We start from the raw sequence: 18,692 nt of genomic DNA on the forward strand, positions 1-18,692 counted from the left end.
AAACCAACTCCACAGGCCTCTGCCGTTCACCTGCGCACCAATATGACCCTGTTTTCTTGTCTGGAGCATAAACACAATGCCTGGCATTGAGCCAAGATAACGGGACAACAGCAGGAAGGACCCCAGGTCCTCGGTGACACCTGCTCTGGACTGCCCAGCCCAGACCCCTGGACACAAGAGGAAAACATCCCCTTCCTTCTCGAGCCAGAGGAGCCAGTCGCTCATCCTTGCAGCTGAACATAACCCCGACTGAGGGTCACTGCTGCTGGGTCTGTCCTTTCTCTCCCCTTACTGGTTTTGAGAAGCACATGTCTTCTAATTCTGCCTCTATGGCCACAGGCAGAGATATGAGGGGGGGAAAGGGAAAGAAAAACTAAAAGAGATGCAATAAAACATTATTAATTGCACATTATGTAACTTTTACAAGTTTGTTATTTTTGGAAATTATTTAGAAAGAAAACAGTTGATATGTTATCACACTTTTTCCTGCAATGTCCCCCATCTGTTTATTTTGACACCACATTTTGATGAAATCACTGTTCGTGTTCTTTTCCTCCCACCGTTTGTTTAATATGAGGTTTTTGAATGATCTCCCAATGGACTTTTCCAGTCGATGTTAATTACTATTTCTTGCTCCATGACTGAACTCTACCATGACATCTAGGTATTTTGGACCATAATGGATATGAAAGATTATGTAGTTTATTCTTACAATTGAAAACTTTTATCACTCCTAAATTACAGCTGTTCCACCAAAAAGTTTCATATAACTTCTAAGGAGTTCGTTGACATGACCACTTAAAAAGTATTGCTAAAGGAATCAACACATTCTTTCAGATGTCCAAATAGTACTCTAGGCATCCCTTAGGTAGGCTTAGACTCATATTGTAGAAACAAAAGTATTTAAATCAAGCTCCACTATTTTATATATATATATATATATATATTGATTGATTTCAGAAAGAAAGAGAAAGGGTGAGAGAGATAGAGCATCAATGATGAGAGAGAATCATTGACTGGCTGCCTCCTGCACACCCCCTACTGGGGATTAAGCCCAAAACCAGGGCATGTTCCCCGACCGGAAATCCAGTGGTGAACTCCTGGTTCATAGGTCGCTAAACCACTGAGCCACACCAGCAGGGCTAAATCAACCTCTATTTTAAAAAAAAACTTCATACATTTCTTAACAGAAGTTTAAAAAGTTAGAAGGTTAAAGAGCTGTTTTTAAAAACCTTACAAAGTTGACATGTCAATATATCATCTGCTAAACCTACAGTGACAGTTATTCATATATCTCAAGTAAAAACACCAGCTCACTTTGTTTAATCACTTCATTATTGAGAAAAAAAAAATGGTTTGAGATTAGGAGTTATCACAATCATGGCCTTATTTACCCAAACTCTTCACCTTTTATCTTGGACCTAACTTTTAACTTGGTCATGGGAAAAAATTTTCCAAAATAAACTTACTAAATGAAGAACCAAACTCAGAAAAAAACTTGCCTGGTGTTTATTCGAGTTATATAAACTCATAAATAACCAGGAGATGAGGCTCAGGGTTGATGAATTGCTGTGCAGCATGGGAAATTTATTTTCTAGGACAGTCTCTGGCTTTCAGATGCCTAAATTACATGCATGTCTTAAATACAAATGACAGTGCCAGCCAGGTAGCTCCAAACACTTTTCTCCTCTCCTCTCTACTGTCATTACTTGGTTTCTTTCTTCTGTCTCTTCTTTGCCCTCCTCCTCCCCAACTATAACCCTTGTAGGCTACTGCAGGACATACACTGAGTGGCCAGATTATAATGATCTCTGAACACATAATAATCTGGCCACTCAGTGTATATCCTATATAATAAAAGGCTAATATGCAAATTGTCCTCTTGACCAGGAGTTCGACCAGCAGGCAGGCTGGCCAACCGCCCATGTCCCCTCCCCCTGGCAAGGCTGGCCGGACCCTGCCCATACACAAATTCATGCACTGGGCCTCTAATATATATATCCTATCTAATAAAAGAGTAATATGCAAATTGACCATACCTCCTCTACACCCACAAGCCACGCCCACCAGCCAATCAGGAGCGAGTATGCAAATTAACCCAACCAAGATGGAGGAATTAACCCAGCCAAGCTTCCCACACACCCTGGCCGGCCCAGGCCTGCACTCAAGGCTACAAAGTTTCAATTATAGAAGATAATAAATCCCAACAAAAATGGTGGCAGCTACAGAGTTGGAGAGAGCAGGAGGCTTGAGTTGCCCCCGGCGATGGAGGAAGCCAAGCTCCTGCAGCCCTGGCCTTTGCTCAAGGCTACAAAGTTTCAATTATAGAAGATAAATAAATCCCAGATACCAGGGCCTCCACTTGGGTCACGGGGTGGGGGGGGGGGGGCGTGGCCAGCCTGCAAACCACCACAGGCTCCTCGCCCAAGCCACCCCACACCCCAAGGGAACCCCCACCCTGATCTGGGACACCCTTCAGGGCAAACCAGCCAGCCCCCACCCGTGCACCAGGCCTCTATCCTATCTAATCCTATCTAATAAAAGAATAATATGCAAATTGACCATCACTCCAACACACAAGATGGCTGCCCCCATGTGGTCAAAGATGACTGGCCCCATGTGGACACAAGATGGCCACCACAAGATGGCCAGCAGGGGAGGGCAGTTGGGAGGGACCAGGCCTGCAAGGGAGGGCAGTTGGGGGCAACCAGGCCTGCAGGAAAAGGCAGTTGTGGGGGACCTAGGCCTGCGGGGGAGAGCAGTTGGGGGGACCAGGCCTGCAGGGGAGGGCAGTTAGGGGTGACCAGGCCTGCAGGGGAGGGCAGTTAGGAGCAAACAGGCTGGCAGGGGAGCTATTAGGCATCAATCAGGCTGGCAGGGGCATGTTTAGGGGGTGATCAGGCTGGCAGGCAGGAGCAGTTAGGGGCAATCAGGAAGGCAGGCAGGCGAGCAGTTGGGATCCAGCAGTCCTGGATGGAGAGAGGGGTGTCCGACTGCCCGTTTAGGCCCGATCCTACCTGGACATCTTACTTGGGCAGTTGGACATCCCTCGAGGGGTCCCAGATTGGAGAGAGTGCAGGCTGGGCTGAGGGACACCCCCCCCACCCGTGCACGAATTTCATGCACTGGGCCTCTAATACACACACACACACACACACAAACACACACACACACACACACACACAGAGAGAGAGAGAGAGTGGCCAGATTATCATGCGTTCAGAGCTCATAATAATCTGGCCACTCAGTGTATCTGTAGGGGCAGTAGAGGGAGAAAACAAAAGAAGATGTGAGGGAGAAAAGAGTAAACCTTCATCATCCATTTCTTCTGTCCCTTACAACTTCCTACATCCCCTGCAGGGGTGAGAGAGCCTCCTCTCACAGCACACGAGGTCCCCCCAGGACCTGGCTCCTGAGTCTCTTTCCTAATGTCTCCGTCTCACAAGTTGACTATTCCTAGGAAGAGCCTCCCCATCTCAGCTTGAGCACCAGCCCAGCATGTTAGGCTCCTCCCTGAGCTCCTAGGGTGGCATCTCTCCCCTGTATTTAACATCTCCCTCTCCGCACAGTACGCAACTTACGAGCAGAAAACGTCTTTCATTTGTATTTTCAGGCCCTAGCAGCCTTGCTTAGTGAATGGCTCAGGGAAGAAAAAAAAAAGGTGTTGCTGGGAAAATATCTGTTGTAGCAGAAATGAATGAGAATGAATGACCGGGGACCTCTGCAAATGCCTCATCCCAGAGTCCCTGCTCTAGCCCCACGCCCCCATTGAAAGTTATTCTTCAGTGGAAGAAGGAAGATGAAGTTAATTGAGTTACTGAGATCCAGAGTTATCAACTATGCTTACCTTCGTCTCCCAGTGGATAAAAAGCAGTGGCGGGTGTCACTGGGGAGGCCCAGACTTTCATGCTTTCATTAAAGGAGTGGGGTGTCCTAAAAGAACACATGTGAAGATATGGCTATAGATAATAACAGCCAACACTTAGTCAACCTTTATTCTGTCTAGATACTATTACAACTATGCTATAACTATTGTAACTTTTAATTCTTGACTCAACTCCAAGAGGTCTTCATGGTATCCCTGAATTAGAACAAAGAACACTTTCTCTAACTCATTATGCACTCAACAGACTATTGCCATGCTTTAGAAAATACGTGTGTACATGTAGAATATAAAAAAACAAACTCGCCCTGGCCAGCGTGGCTAAATGGTTAGAGTGTCAGCCCACAAACCCAAGGGTCTCAGGTTCAATTACGGTCAAAGGCATATACCTGGGTTGCAGGTTCCCTGCCCCAGTTAGGGAGCATTCCGAAGGCAACCAATTGATGTGGCTCTCTCACACCAATGTTTCTCTCTCTCTCTCTTCTCTCCCCCTCCTTCGTACCCCCTGCCTTCCACTCTATAAAATCAATAGAAAAAAATATCTTCCAGTGAGGATTAACAAAACAAAAAAAAAAAACCTCATAGAAACAGAGAGCACATTGGTAGCTACCAAAGGCAGGCGCAGAAGGTGGGGGAGTTGGATGGAGGTGGTCAAAAAGTATAATTTTCCAGTTATACAATGAATAAGTTCTGGGGATATAAGGTACAGCCTGGTAACTATAGTTAACAATACTATGTTGTATGTTTGAAAGTTGCTAAGAGAATAATTATTAAAAGTTTTCATCACAAGAAAAAGATTGGAACTCTGTGAGATGATGGTCATTAACTAAACTGATTATGGCAATCATTTTGCAACATATACATATATCAAGTTACTATGTGGTTTGCCTGAAACTTACACAATGTTATATGTCAATAATATCTCAATAAAACTGGAAAAAAAAACAGAGCTGCTTCCAAAAGAAAAAAAAAATAAGTATGAGGACTAGGAAGGAGCATAGAGAAATGTGTAGTGAGAATAAAAAGCATATGCCCTGATAATCTACAGCCATACAAACATGTCAATGTAATAAAGCCTGAAAAGGAATGTCCAAAAATGACAGCATTTTGGTTGGAATGATGAGTAGTGTCTTTTTATCAATTCAATTCCTGGTCAGGGCACATGTGGGGTTGCCGTTTCGATCCCTAGTAGGAGGCGTGCAGGAGGCAGCTGATCAATGATTCTCTCTCATCATTGAGGTTTTATCTCTCTCTCCCTCTCCCTTTCTCTCTGAAATCAATAAAAATATATTTTTTAAAAACTTGTAAGATAACTTAAAATGTGCTTTTAAGTCATTGAACCTGTTTCTTTTAAGACACATTTATTCAGCGTAATGATCAGAATATTACATTTAGCAATCCACAGCATGGGTGCCAAAAAAATCTACATGAAAACCCTTTGTTGGAATGCTTTACACTTTCCACGGAACAGAAACCAAAATAACCTGTTATACAATTAGTCACAAATACAGCCCTGGAGGTTTTTGCTCATTCACATGAGTATTGTCTGAAACATGTCTTTGCAGCAGCGAGGCCCTGCCACCACTGAGCTTGGCTGGGGTCACACATCTGTTGTAACCTGTAGCTGCCCTGTCACTTCTGTGGTTCTCCTCTCCTGCTGAACAGTTTCCTGGCGGTGATTAAAACCTTCTGCCACTGCCATGGCTGCTGCTGCTGCTGCTGGGACCGCCACACCCACCTTGGTTTCATGGTTTGGCAAAGTACTGGCCTCCACCACCACAGGGGCCAGAGCTTCTGCCTCCAAAGTGCCCTCCTTTCATGGGCCCCAAACTTGAAGATTGTGTGTTGCAATTGCCAAACTCATTGCAGCTTCTGCCACCTCCAAAATCACTTCCCTGATTACCAAATCCATTACAGCCATCCCCACTGCCATCAAAGCCACCTCAACCACTGAAGTGTCCTCCACGACCAAAGTTGTCATTTCCACCACAACCACCTCCATGACCACTCCATCAGAAACATTTGATATAGTTCGACCAAATTCTGCTCCTGTGATGGAGGAGATATGCAGTCTCATTTGGGGCATGGTCTCCATTCACAGATTGAAAAGGCTTTGTTTTTGTGTTTCTCAAAATGACCTTACAGGTGGATGGTTCTCTAAGTGTGGTCTGGGGAACCCTGCAAGGTCACGGAGGCCCCGACTGTTTCACAATAGCACCCAGACACTATTTGCCTGTTTAACTCTCCTTCTCTCACAAGTGTGCAGTGGCGCTTTTATGGAGGCTACTCAGCATAATGCTGCCACAGACCGCGTGGCCGTCCAGCTGTGTTCACTTAAGCAAACATTAGGGCGATCTACAGCAAACGTCAACCGATGCCACTCTTCCAAACACTTTTGGAAAAACATGATTATTTTTCATTTTATGGTGCAACCACTTTATTAGACATGACCAAACTTCTCTTTAAAATTAAAAATGTCCAGCCTGGCTGGTGTGGCTCAGCGGTTAAGCATCAACCCAGGAACCAAGAGGTCATTGGTTCAATTCCCAGTCAGGTTATATACTAGTACTTGGGTCTATCCCCAGTAGGGGGCGTGCAGGAGGCAGCCTATTGATGTTTCTATCTCTCTATCCCTCTTCCTCTCTCTCTCTCTCTCTCTCTCTCAATACCAATAAAAATATTTTAAAAATAGTGAAAAATTTCCATACTCTACCACCCAGCTCTCCCACTCCTCAGGAGAATTATGTTTACATAATAGAATATTACAATTAGAAAATGTGTCAACATATAATGGGTTTTTATTCTGCTATGAATTAATAAATATTTTTAAATATTGAGTTTTAATTTATAATGTGGTAAATATCACCAGATAAACAAAAAGTTCTTTGGGGTGCTCAATAATATGAGTGTAAAGGAGCCCTCCTGACACCAAAAAATGTGGAAGTCTCTGGTATAGGGCATACCTTTGTGTGGTCACTTCTCACTTAAATGAATGACAGCTGACTTTTCGGGGTGCTTCCTGCCCTGGGCATTATGCTCAGTGTCTGAGAGCCACTTTCCCTTTGGCCCTCATAATACTCCTGTAAAACAGGTACTGTTGTGATTGGCCCCACCAGAGGGGAGTGAGCTGAGGCTGGGGCGGGGGGGGGGGGGCGGGCTGGGGGGGGAAAAGGGGAGGGGTATTGGCGGTGCTAAGGTCAAGCACTGGGACTGAAGTCTGGCCTTGCTGCCTCCAGAGGTCCTCCTGCCCTTCAAGGTCCAGGCATTGTCCTCCCTCGTTGCCTCCTCCAGATTTCTTCTCTTAGTCATTCTCTGAGTCAGTCACCTTGAAACCATCTACTCATCTTTGAATCACCCTCTCCTTTTTCTTTGAAATGATTTGAATTCTCTTCCCAAGGCTACAGACTGGGCGGGCTGGTGGGGGGAGGTCTCTGAGGCTGGCTTCCTGGCGCTGGGACTGCAATGAACGTGATGAACGTGACCAGGCCCAGGGCTTCCGGCAGCAGAGCTAGGAGCCAAGGAAGATGCACAGGATGGAGGCCTGGAAACTGACCCTCCAAAGGGCAGCGCTAAGAGGAAGAATACCTGCTAGGCAGGTTCTAGAAGGAAAGATTGCCAGGCCCAGGAATGGGGTTCTTTGCCTCAGGCCTATAGGTGGGGAGGAAGTGTTAAACCCAAACATCTGCCTATTAATCACATCCATCTCTTAATCTGTATTCCTGCTCACTGACTTTCTTCATTCAATGGTTTAATAAGTGGGTTGTGACGAGGTAATAATAACAGCCAACATTTACTGGTGTGAAAGGACTCAGATGCCTAGAGATGGGGCTGGAGAGGACGCGGGCAGGAAGGGCCTTAACCTGAGTTTGGATTTTACATGGAAGATTTCATCAAGAGAGTGACATGCTCCAACTTGTTCTTTACAAAGAGCCTCTGGCCGCAGAGAGGAAAATGGATTGCAAGGGCACAACATAGGAGGCAGAAAATAACGGGGCCTGGAACTGGCGAAGGACGAGAAGGGATGGATAAAATCCAGTGATGGGAAGGCAGGAAGTGAAGATTAAAATGGTTTCTGGTATGTCCAGAACTACTGCCATAGCTTCCTAACTAGATTTCTCATCATCAAGGCTTTTTTCCTTCTAATCAACCCTGAGCAACACCAGCAGACTAACCTTCCTTTATTTTTTTAAAATATACTTTTATTGATTTCATAGAGGAAGGGAAAGAGGGAGATAGAAACATCAATGATGAAAGAGAGAGAGTCATTGATTAGCTGCCTCCTGCATGCCCTGGGGATCGAGCCCACAACCCAGGCATGTGCCCCTGAACAGATTCGAACCCGGGACCCTTCAGTCTGCAGGCCGATGCTCTATCCACTGAGCCAAGCCGGCTAGGGCCAGACTAACCTTCTTTTAGTATCACTCAGCACATTGAGGACTACTAGATAGATGGCTGATTAAGTGTTTTGGCTTGAGCTGAACTGCCTGGGTTCAAATCCTACCTCAGCAACTTTACTGTGGCCGGTTTCTTTATCTAAAAAACGAGATACTGCCCTGATCAGTTTGGCTCAGTGGATAGAGCGTCTGGCCATGAACTGAAAGGTCCCAGGTTCAATTCTGGTCGAGGGCATGTACCTTGGTTGCAGGCTCAATCCCCAGTAGGGGACATGCAGGAGGCAGCTGATTGATATTTCTCATCGATGTTTCTAACTATCCCTTTCCTTTCCTCTCTGTGAAAAATCAAGAAAAGATCTTTTAAAAAATAATAAAATAAATAAAAAACGAGATACTGAAAATAGTTACAGGGCATTGGACCTGCAACTCAGGATGTGAGTCCAAGTATGTAAGAGCACTTATATCATTACCTCTGTGTGGTGATCCTTCAACAACAAAAAAATTACTATTATGGCACTCCTCCATTCTGAAACCTTCAATAGAAAGAAACCCTGCTATTTCCATTTGCTAGAATTCCAAGGCCTGCCTCTCCACATCCCTCATAATCCGAGCCTACTGCACTACTCGACCTCATTTCATTCTATTCGCCCACATATGTCCCATAAATATACCAGATCCAGTACCTTGGTGTCTTGAGCATGCTGTTTCCCTCCTTGCAAATGCCTTTCTTTTCCCCATCTATCCTCCCCAATCCTCCTGTCCCTTAAATGCTCATCACTACTTGCAGAAAAATGACTCCTAACGCAGTGACTGGTGACCATACCCTGTATAATCATTTTCCCCCAAGCAGGACATCATGTCATTCCTACCAGGAGGCTATCATTCCAAATAACTCACAAAGCCACTCATGCTCGTGCCTGTCACTGCTATCTAAATGCTAAGCACTCACTAAGCAGGCCTAGAGCATAAACCTGTCTTTTCCACGCTTCATGGAGCACTGTGGATGCTCCAGAAGCCCATAAATAAAAAATAGCTTTGGTACGAGTAACGTCTCATCAGGACAATCAGCCATGAAATATTTAAAGGCTCTCTTGGGTTATTAAAGCAAACTGATGTTGTGTATTAAAAAGAAATAGGACCGCCCCGCCAATATGGCTCAGTGGTTGAGCATCAACCTATGAACCAGGAGGTCAGGGTTCGATTCCCAGTCAGGGCACATGCCAGGATTTTGAGCTCGATCTCTGGTGTGAGGCGTGCAGGAGGCAGCCGATCAATGTCTCTCTCTCATCATTGATATTTCTATCTCTCTCTCCCTCTCCCTTCCTCTCTGAAATAAAAAAATGTATTTTTTTAAAAAGAGATAGGACCAAAAAAAATAAGAACCAACTGACCAAACTATATTTTAGGGGAAGCAAAGTCTCACCCTCAGCGGGACTTCATAAAGCACGTGTGTCCTTCTGTGCTTTATGTCCCTTTGTTTGTACAGCTTTCTTTAAACCACAAAGCTTTATAATAATTAGCACTTGTATCGGACTGCTTAAAATTCTCTTCCATGTTCAAACATGATGGTGTAGCCCTGGCCAGTGCGGTTTTGTGGTTAGGGCGTAGGCCCTTGCACCAAAGGGTCACAGGTTCAATTCCGGTCAAGGGCGTGTACCTGGGTTGCAGGTTCAATCCCCAGCCCTGGACAGGGAGTATGAGGGAGGCAACCAATGGATGTATCTCTCTGACATTGATGTTTTTCTCTCTCTTTCTCTCCTCCCTCCCTCCTTTCCACTCTCTCTCTAAAAAATCAATGGGCTTTCAATAATAAAGATTTAAAATAATCAATGGAAAAATATATCCTTGGGTGAGGATTTAAAAAAATGATAGTGTAATGACAAAATCCAAGTTTGTCTACAATGAGGCTTTCCACACCTGTAACTTACTAGAAATTCCCCTCGGTTGGGAAAATGTGTTCCAGAACTTGAGATTCAGAAACCAAAAGAATTTCTATTTTTAATAAAAAAAAAATGGGCCAGTGTCCTAGTTGCTAGATGGGATGCTGCCTGACTCACAAATCGATAAAGCCAGTTAGATCTCCAAATAAAAAAACAAATGGACAGACGCTCGGACGAGCGAACAAATGAATGGATTAATAAATAAATAAATAATTGTAGCTTTGCATGTTAAACCAGTACATCAGAGGCATTTAATTTGCTTTTGGCGAGTAATAAAAGATTTCTCTAAATTAAACTGTAATACCTCTGCCGAGTGCACTGGGCTCAGGAGGGAGTGCTGAGAGACAGAGGAGAGCTGCTCTCCACGTTCTCAGGGAGGCTACGACGGGGAGAGGGCATCAAAGTGGCACCAAGCACCAGATCCTGTTTACCTCTTATTCATTTACTTCTTCAGCCAACACTCACTGAGCCCCTGCTCTGTACTGGACAGGGTGGCTCTGCCCCATCCACAGCTTAAAACTGGGAATCCAGCTTCTGGGTGCTGGGAAGGAAGTGGAAGGATGGGAGGGAGGGGCAGAATACTAGATAACATACTTCCCCTACTCTGCCATGGCAGCCCGGTCTATATGGTTTGGTTTCTGACTTGGTTTCCCAGGTTCTTCTTAACTTCCTAATATTTTCTCCCTGAGAATATTTCTTCTGGAACTGAAATATTTCCCTGAATTCTAGCATGCTTAGATGAGTCCAATCGTCAATGCCTTTCCCCAAGAACTGGCTCTTACTTTCTAAGCCCATAGCTGCTGGCTAATGTCCAGTTGGGAACGGACTCGTCATGAAAAGTGCCTGATCATGAAGAGTCACCGTGGGTACTCGCCAAAATTCCAGATTCCTAGGCCCTGACCCCAACCTGTTTGACTTAGAAACTCTGGGGGAAGAGGAAACTGAGGCTCAGAAAGCCTCATGTGTGTGTGAGCCAGGTGCAGAACCCAGATCTACTCAATCCCACCTTCTTTTGTGTTACAATTAGACAAATGAGAGGGTATGAGGTCATATTTGCTTCCACCCCACCCCCTATCTTCAATCACAGCCTCCTGTTCCATGTCTCAGTTTCTTCAAAAAAACAATCCTGGGTCACAGACTCAAATACCCGTGACAGACAGAAGGGCACAGTAAGTGGCTGACTCATGGCGGGGGGTGGGGGGGGGTGCGGGGGAAGGGCGTGCATGCACAGTCCCACGGGAGGCAGGGACTCTGGAAACCTGGAGTCCCTCCCTGTCCAAGCTGCTCAGCTGCTGCTGCTCCTCAGCTCCCACCAGCTCTTTCCCAGTGAAAAGTGCGCCCAGATTCCCTGAAAGATCTAGATTTCCAGGTGAAATCTCAAAATGTCACTCCCATGATTATGCTATACCACACTGCATCTTAGAGACGCGAGAGAGAAAATCCGTGGCTGGCCTTGAAGAAGCACATTGCTATGATGTGAACTGCCTACAGAGAGGGCCCTGTGGCAGGGACTGCATATGCCTCCGGGAGCCTTCAGTCCTGTAACCACAAGGAACCAAGTCCTGCTGACACCATGTGAGCTTGGAAGAAGAGCCCAAGTTCCAAAAAGGAATGCAGCCCAGCAGCATTTTTTTTTAAATCTTTATTGTTCAGATTATTACAGATGTCCCTCTTTTTTCCCCCCATAGCTCCCCTCCACCCGGTTCCCACCCCACCCCACCCCAGGCCCTCGCCACCCACTGTCCGCGTCCATAGTTACTGCATACATGCATATAAGATCTTTGTCCAGTCTCTTCCCGCATCCTCCCCACACCCCCTTCCCCCCACCCCCCGAGAATTGTCAGTCCTCTCCATTTCCATGCCCCTGATTCTATTACATTCACCAGTTTATTCTGTTCATCAGATTTTTTATTCATTTGATTTTTAGATTCACTTGTTGATAGATATTTATTTGTTGTCACTTTGTTGTTCATAATTTTTATCTTTACCTTTTTCTTCTTCCTCCTCTTCTTAAAGAATACTCTTCAGCATTTCATATAATACTGGTTTGGTTGTGATGAACTCCTTTAGCTTTTTCTTGTCTGTGAAGCTCTCTATCTGACCTTCAATTCTGAATGATAGCTTTGCTGGGTAGAGTAATCTTGGTTGTAGGCTCTTGCTATTCATCACTTTGAATATTTCTTGCCACTCCCTTCTGGCCTGCATAGTTTCTGTTAAGAAATAAGCTGACATTCGTATGGGTCAGGGGTGGGCAAACTTTTTGACTCGAGGGCCACAATGGGTTCTTAAACTGGACCAGAGGGCTGGAACAAAAGCATGGATGGAGTGTTTATGTGAACTAATATAAATTCAAAGTAAAGGAGTGGAAGGGAGAGCAAGAGAACCCTCCGCTCTTTCGGCTCTTCGGGCAGGATAGAACAGCTGAACGGGCCGGATCCGGCCCGTGGGCCGTATTTTGCCCACGGCTGGTATGGGTACTCCCTTGTAGGTAACTAACTGTTTTTCTCTTGCTGCTTTTAAGATTCTCTCTTTGTCTTTTGCCCTTGGCATTTTAATTATGATGTGTCTTGGTATGGTCCTCTTTGGATTCCTCTTGTGTGGGGTTCTCTGTGCTTCCTAGACTTGTAAGTCTATTTCTTTCACCAGGTAGGGGACGTTTTCTGTCATTATTTCTTCTAATAGGTCTTCAATATCTTGCTCTCTCTCTCTTCTTCTGGCACCCCCATAATTCGGATGTTGGTGCGCTTGAAGTTGTCCCAGAGGCTCCTTACACTATTTTCATATTTTTGGATTCTTTTTTCTTTTTTGCTCTTCAGGTTGGGTATTTGTTGCTTCCTCGTATTTCAAATCTTTGACTTGATTCTTGGGATCCTTTAGTCTACTGTTGAATTTCTGTATATTATTCTTTATTTCAGTCAGTGTATGCTTAATTTCTGACTGGTCCTTTTCCATTTTTTTGGCATTCTCACTAAGATCCTTGAAGGTCTCACTAAGTTCCTCAGCAGTTTCTAGAAGAAACCATCAACAAAACAACAAGAAAGCCTACTGCATGGGAGAACATATTTGCTGAAGTTATCTCCAATAAGGGTTTAATCTCCAACATCTATAGGGAACTCATACAACTTAACAAAAGGAAGATAAATGATCCAATAAAAAAATGGGCAAAGGACCTAAATAGACACTTTTCAAAAGAAGACATACAGAAGGCCAAAAGACATATGAAAACATGCTCAAAGTCACTAATCATCCGAGAGATGCAAATCAAAACAGCAATGAGGTACCATCTCACACCTGTCAGAATGGCTATCATCAACAAATCAACAAATGACAAGTGCCGGCGAGGATGCGGAGAAAAAGGAACCCTCGTGCACTGCTGGTGGGAATGCAGACTGGTGCAGCCACTGTGGAGAACAGTATGGAGTTTCCTCAAAAAAACTAAAAATGGAACTCCCATTTGACCCAGTGATCCCACTTCTAGGAATATATCCCAAGAAAACAGAAAGACCAATCAGAAAGGATATATGTACCCCTATGTTCATAGCAGCACAATTTATAATAGCTAAGATTTGGAAACAGCCTAAGTGCTCATCAGCAGGTGAGTGGATTAGAAAACTGTGGTACATCTACACAATGGAATACTATGCTGCTATAAAAAAAGAAGGAATTCTTACCATTTGCTTGGATGGGACTGGAGATGGTTATGCTAAGCAAAATAAGCCAGTCAGAGAAAGATAGATATCACATGATCTCACTCATTTGTGGAATATAATGAACAACATAAACTGATGAACAAAAACAGATCCAGAGACATAGAAGCATGGAACAGACTGTCCAACCTATGGGGGGGCGGGGGCGGGTGGAGGGGCGGCCAGGGAGAAGTCAGTGGGGGGAAAAGGAGATTTATGTAATACTTTAAACAATAAAGAATTTAAATTTTAAAAAAAAATTGTTCTGAGGAACATGCCAGTCCGTGTATATGTTTAAGATAATAAAAAATATAATATACTGGTCTCTGCCCCCCAGTTACTGGCACAGAGCTCCTGAAACCCTGGTAATCTCCTGGGTGACAGAGTGTCTTTTGTTCTAATGAGGCAACTCTGCGTGGGCTCCTGGCTGGGGCTGGTCACCGAAAGATCAAGCATGATTAGAAGTTTGGAGCTTTCATCTGTTCCCTCATCCTCTTGAGAAGGGAGAAGGACTGGAAATGGAGTTGATAATTGATCACACCCATGTGGTGCAGCCTCCCTAAAACCCCAATAGCATGGGTTGCATCACACTCACCTCAACACCTGTGCTTGGGACCCTCCCAGACCTCGCCTGATGCGTCTCTCCATCTGGCTTGCCATCTGTATCCTGTTCCATGTCCTTTAAGAAAATGGTAAACGTGCTTCCTTGAGTTCTGTGAGCAAATTAATAGAACCCGAGGAAGGGGTGGCACGAACCTCTACTTTATAGCCCAGTTGGGCAGACGTTGTGGGTAACCTGGGGACCCACTACTTGTGAAGTGGGGGTAGTCTCATGAGATTGAGCCCTTCACCTGTGGGATCTGATACTATCTTCAGGTAGAGAGTGTCAGAACTGAGTTGAATTATAGGACTTTTTTCCTTGGGGGGGGGGGGAGTGTCGGGGCGGGGGGCGGATACCCTCACATCCGGTGACCAGAGTATCAAGGTGCGGCGCATGTGATAGTCTTGTGAGAGTAAAGGAAAGACATAGCGGGGGAAAGACAGTTTTTCTACTCAATGTGAAAGCACTCTGTAAGCAAAAAATACATATTCACAAAAATAGATTGAAGTGATGCAGCAACCACAGACAATGTGAGCCAGAGAGCCTGCGCTCACGTCCTGCCTTGACCTCTGCAGCTCTGGCGCTGACCTTGCCCGCGTCTGCTGTCAGGCTCCCGTTTCTTGACACCTTTCAGTGTCTGCCAGAGGCTGGCATTCACCTCCCAGCTTCCGCGCAGCTGCCAAAAGCCAAGGGCTGAGATGGCACCCCTCTCACATCCCAGCACGTGACTAACCGGGAGGAAGAGGCCTCCAGGAAGGTCGCACAGATGCATGGGGAGTCCCCCAACGTCAGACCAGAAACAGTTCCCCCCAGCTTCCCCGGCTTTTCCCCGGTGAGACCGAAAGCGTGAGTCCTCCCAGCCCAGCGATCAAGCCCCTGAGAGCTCTGGAACTCGCCAGCAGGGCCCCACCGTGTCCAAAGCCATTATTTCACATGGCGGAGTGAGCAACCACTTCCCTCTACCGTCTGTGTGGTGTAGAGTGAAACTGTAATAGGCAAGAAGTTTTACTGGATTTAAATGGACAAGAAAAGAGTAAGAGGAAAAAAAAGAAAGAGGATGACTTATCCTCCTTAGAGTCAAACAAACATAAACACATAAGAAATAATGGCTTTTTTAATCTTTTTTTTTTTTTGTCTTATGTTTTATATATGTCTCCTTTTTCCCCAATTGACCCCTGCCCCCCAGCCATTCCCACCCCGGGCAAGCCCCACCATCCCAGTGCCTGTGTCCATTGGTTTTTCTAATATGCATGCATACAAGTCCTTTGGTTGCTCTCTAACCACCCCCTCTCCTACCATTTGTCTCTAGATCGATCTGTTCTTGTTCATCAAATTGTGTTGATCATTATATCCCACATCTGAGTGAGATCATGTGATATCTATCTTTCTCTGACTGGCTTATTTTGCTTAGCATAACAATCTCCAGTCCCATCCATGCTGTTGCAAACGGTAAGAATTCCTTCTTTTTTACAGCAGCATAGTATTCCATTGTGTAGATGTATCAAACCTTTTTAATCCACTCATCTGCTGATGGGCACTTAGGCTGTTTCCAAATCTTAGCTATTGTAAATTGTGTTGCTATGAACATAGGGGTGCATATATCCTTTCTGATTGGAAAAATAAATAAATAAAAAGAATACTTTAGCTCTGAAAAAAATAAATAATGGCTTTTTATTTTATTTTTAATATATATTGTTTTATTTCAGAGAGGATAGGAAAGGGAGAGAGAGATAGAAACATCAATGATGAGAGAGAATCATTGATGGGCTGCCTCCTGTATGCCCCACAATGGGGATTGAGCCCGCAACCAGGGCATGTGTCCTGATTAGGGAATCGAACCATGACCTCCTGGTTCATAGGTCGACGCTCAACCGCTGAGCCATACCCGTTGGGCATGGCTTCTCATTTTAAAGCCAGGGGTTAAAGTCAAGAATCGCATGACTGCAAGAGTGAAAACACCCTTACTCTTCAACTAAACCACTATAGAATTTAATAATAGTAAAACAGTCATAACAATACTAAATATTTACTGAGTGTATCATGTGCCTCACGATGAGATTTCCATGCATTCTCTCACTCGCTCCTCACAACCATAAAGGAAAGGTACCATCATTGCCATCACTGTCCCGATTTAACAGGTGAAGAAACCAAGGCTTGGTCAAGGTAAGTAATTTGTACAAGGTCATGCAACTAGCAAATGATGGAGCTGCTATGTCTGCCTCCAAAGCCTGTGTTCCTAACCAGTATGCCATCTTGCACCCAAAAATGAGTATGCACAATGGTGCCCTTACTCCCCAGAAGAGCCGAGGATGCTAACACAAATCTATCCCTACTACAAGTGCCTGGTAATGCCTTCTTCCAAGAGCCTCACCGAATATGCCTGGAGAAGGATCCTCTCTCTAGCTCCCCAGCCCTCACAATAATAAGCCCCACACAGTAGCTGTTAATATTAACACTAGCATCATTGTGGTTTCTCTTTTTCTGAATATTTTACAATTTTACCCTGACTCTCTTTACCCAGAAAATTATTTAGGAATGTGTTTTGTTAATTTCCAAATGCATAGATTTTGAGTGGTTGGCTCTCTTGTTAATTTATAATTGCATTACATTGTAATCAACTAACATTGTAATCAACCACCTATATGATATTAAAAAATGTTTAGCCCGGCCGGTGTGGCTCAGTGGTTGAGCATCAACCTATGAATCAGGAGGTCATGGTTTGATTCCCGGTCAGGGCACATGCCTGAGTTGCAGGCTCAATCCCCAGTGTGGGGCATGCAGAAGGCTGCCAATCAGTGATTCTCTCTCATCATTGATGTTTCTCTCTCTCTCTTCCTCTCTGAAATCAATAAAAAAATTATTTTTTAAAAATGTTTAACTTGTTGAAATTTCTTTGGCCTGTTTTTCCCCTTTATATTTATCTTACTCTCTAAGCAAGGTGTACAGTAACCTAAGGAGCATTTACCAAAAAAAAAACAAAACTAAGCCAAATGCTTCTTCAGACGACTGAGTCAGAGGCCCCAGGGGCAGGTCCAGGCATTTTATTTTTTCCTGCCCCTTCACACCCCACAGCGATGACTTTCACTTACATCACTGGTTGAAAACCTCGGCTCCTCAACTATTTTGTGGATTTGAAGTCTGAGGAATTGGGAGGTTAGGAGAAAATTGCAGGAGGAGCAGATGGGGCACAGAGGAGATGGAGAATTCTGCTTGGTCATGTTAATTAAGTGCACCTTTTTCATCTTTGTACCTCACTTATCTTTGTATGCACAATACCTGGCAGTGAGAAGCCACTAATAAATGTGGACGAGTAGATGAAATCAGTAGTCATCTATGCAACTATGAGCATCACATGGTGCTGGCTAAAGGTCTGTGTAATAGAAATAAAACCCTAGTTTATGTTCTGAAATATCAGTGGTTGTAAGGTGTGACATCATTTACACTACTTTTGTATCTTTTCCCCATGTACAATGTTGAGCATATAGTAAACACTTCATAAATACGTCATAAATGTAATTTATGACCATGTGTATTAAGTTTCCTACCGCAACTAGAGCAAATTATCACAAATTGAGTGACTTGAAACAATGCAAATGTATCATCTCAGAGTCCTGTAAGCCAGAAGTTCAAAGTGGGCCTCACCGGGCTAACTGAGGTGCTGCAGGGCTGCACTCCGTTCGGGGGCTCCGGGAGAGAACCCGCTGGCAGGGCTGCACTCCGTTCCGGGGGCTCGGGGAGAGAACCCGCTGGCAGGGCTGCACTCCGTTCCGGGGGCTCGGGGAGAGAACCGGCGGTCTTGTCTCTTCCAGCTCCGAGAGGCTACCCGGCTCCTTTCCATCTTCAGAGCCACGGGCGGCAGGTCTTTCTCACAAGGCCATTTCTCCATGTCTAACCTGTTTGTCTCTGTCTCGCTCATTTAAGGACCCTTGTGATTACAGGTGACTAACTGAATATTCCAAGATAATCTTCTTATTTTAAAGCTGATGAATGACTTTAATTCCCCTTGCCAGGTAACATAACATAGTCACAGGTTGGGGGGGGGGGGGACCTTATTCTGTCCACCACAGCATGGAAAGCAAACAGAAAGAAGAATAGAGGAAGAAATGACAGTGAATGGACAAAATGAGGTGGCAATATTAATAACAGTAATAAGATTAGAGTATAAGGGTTGGCACATTAGACTATAAC

This window comes from Plecotus auritus (assembly GCF_963455305.1).
Source record: "Plecotus auritus genome assembly, chromosome: 5".
NCBI classification, from domain to species: Eukaryota; Metazoa; Chordata; class Mammalia; order Chiroptera; family Vespertilionidae; genus Plecotus; species Plecotus auritus.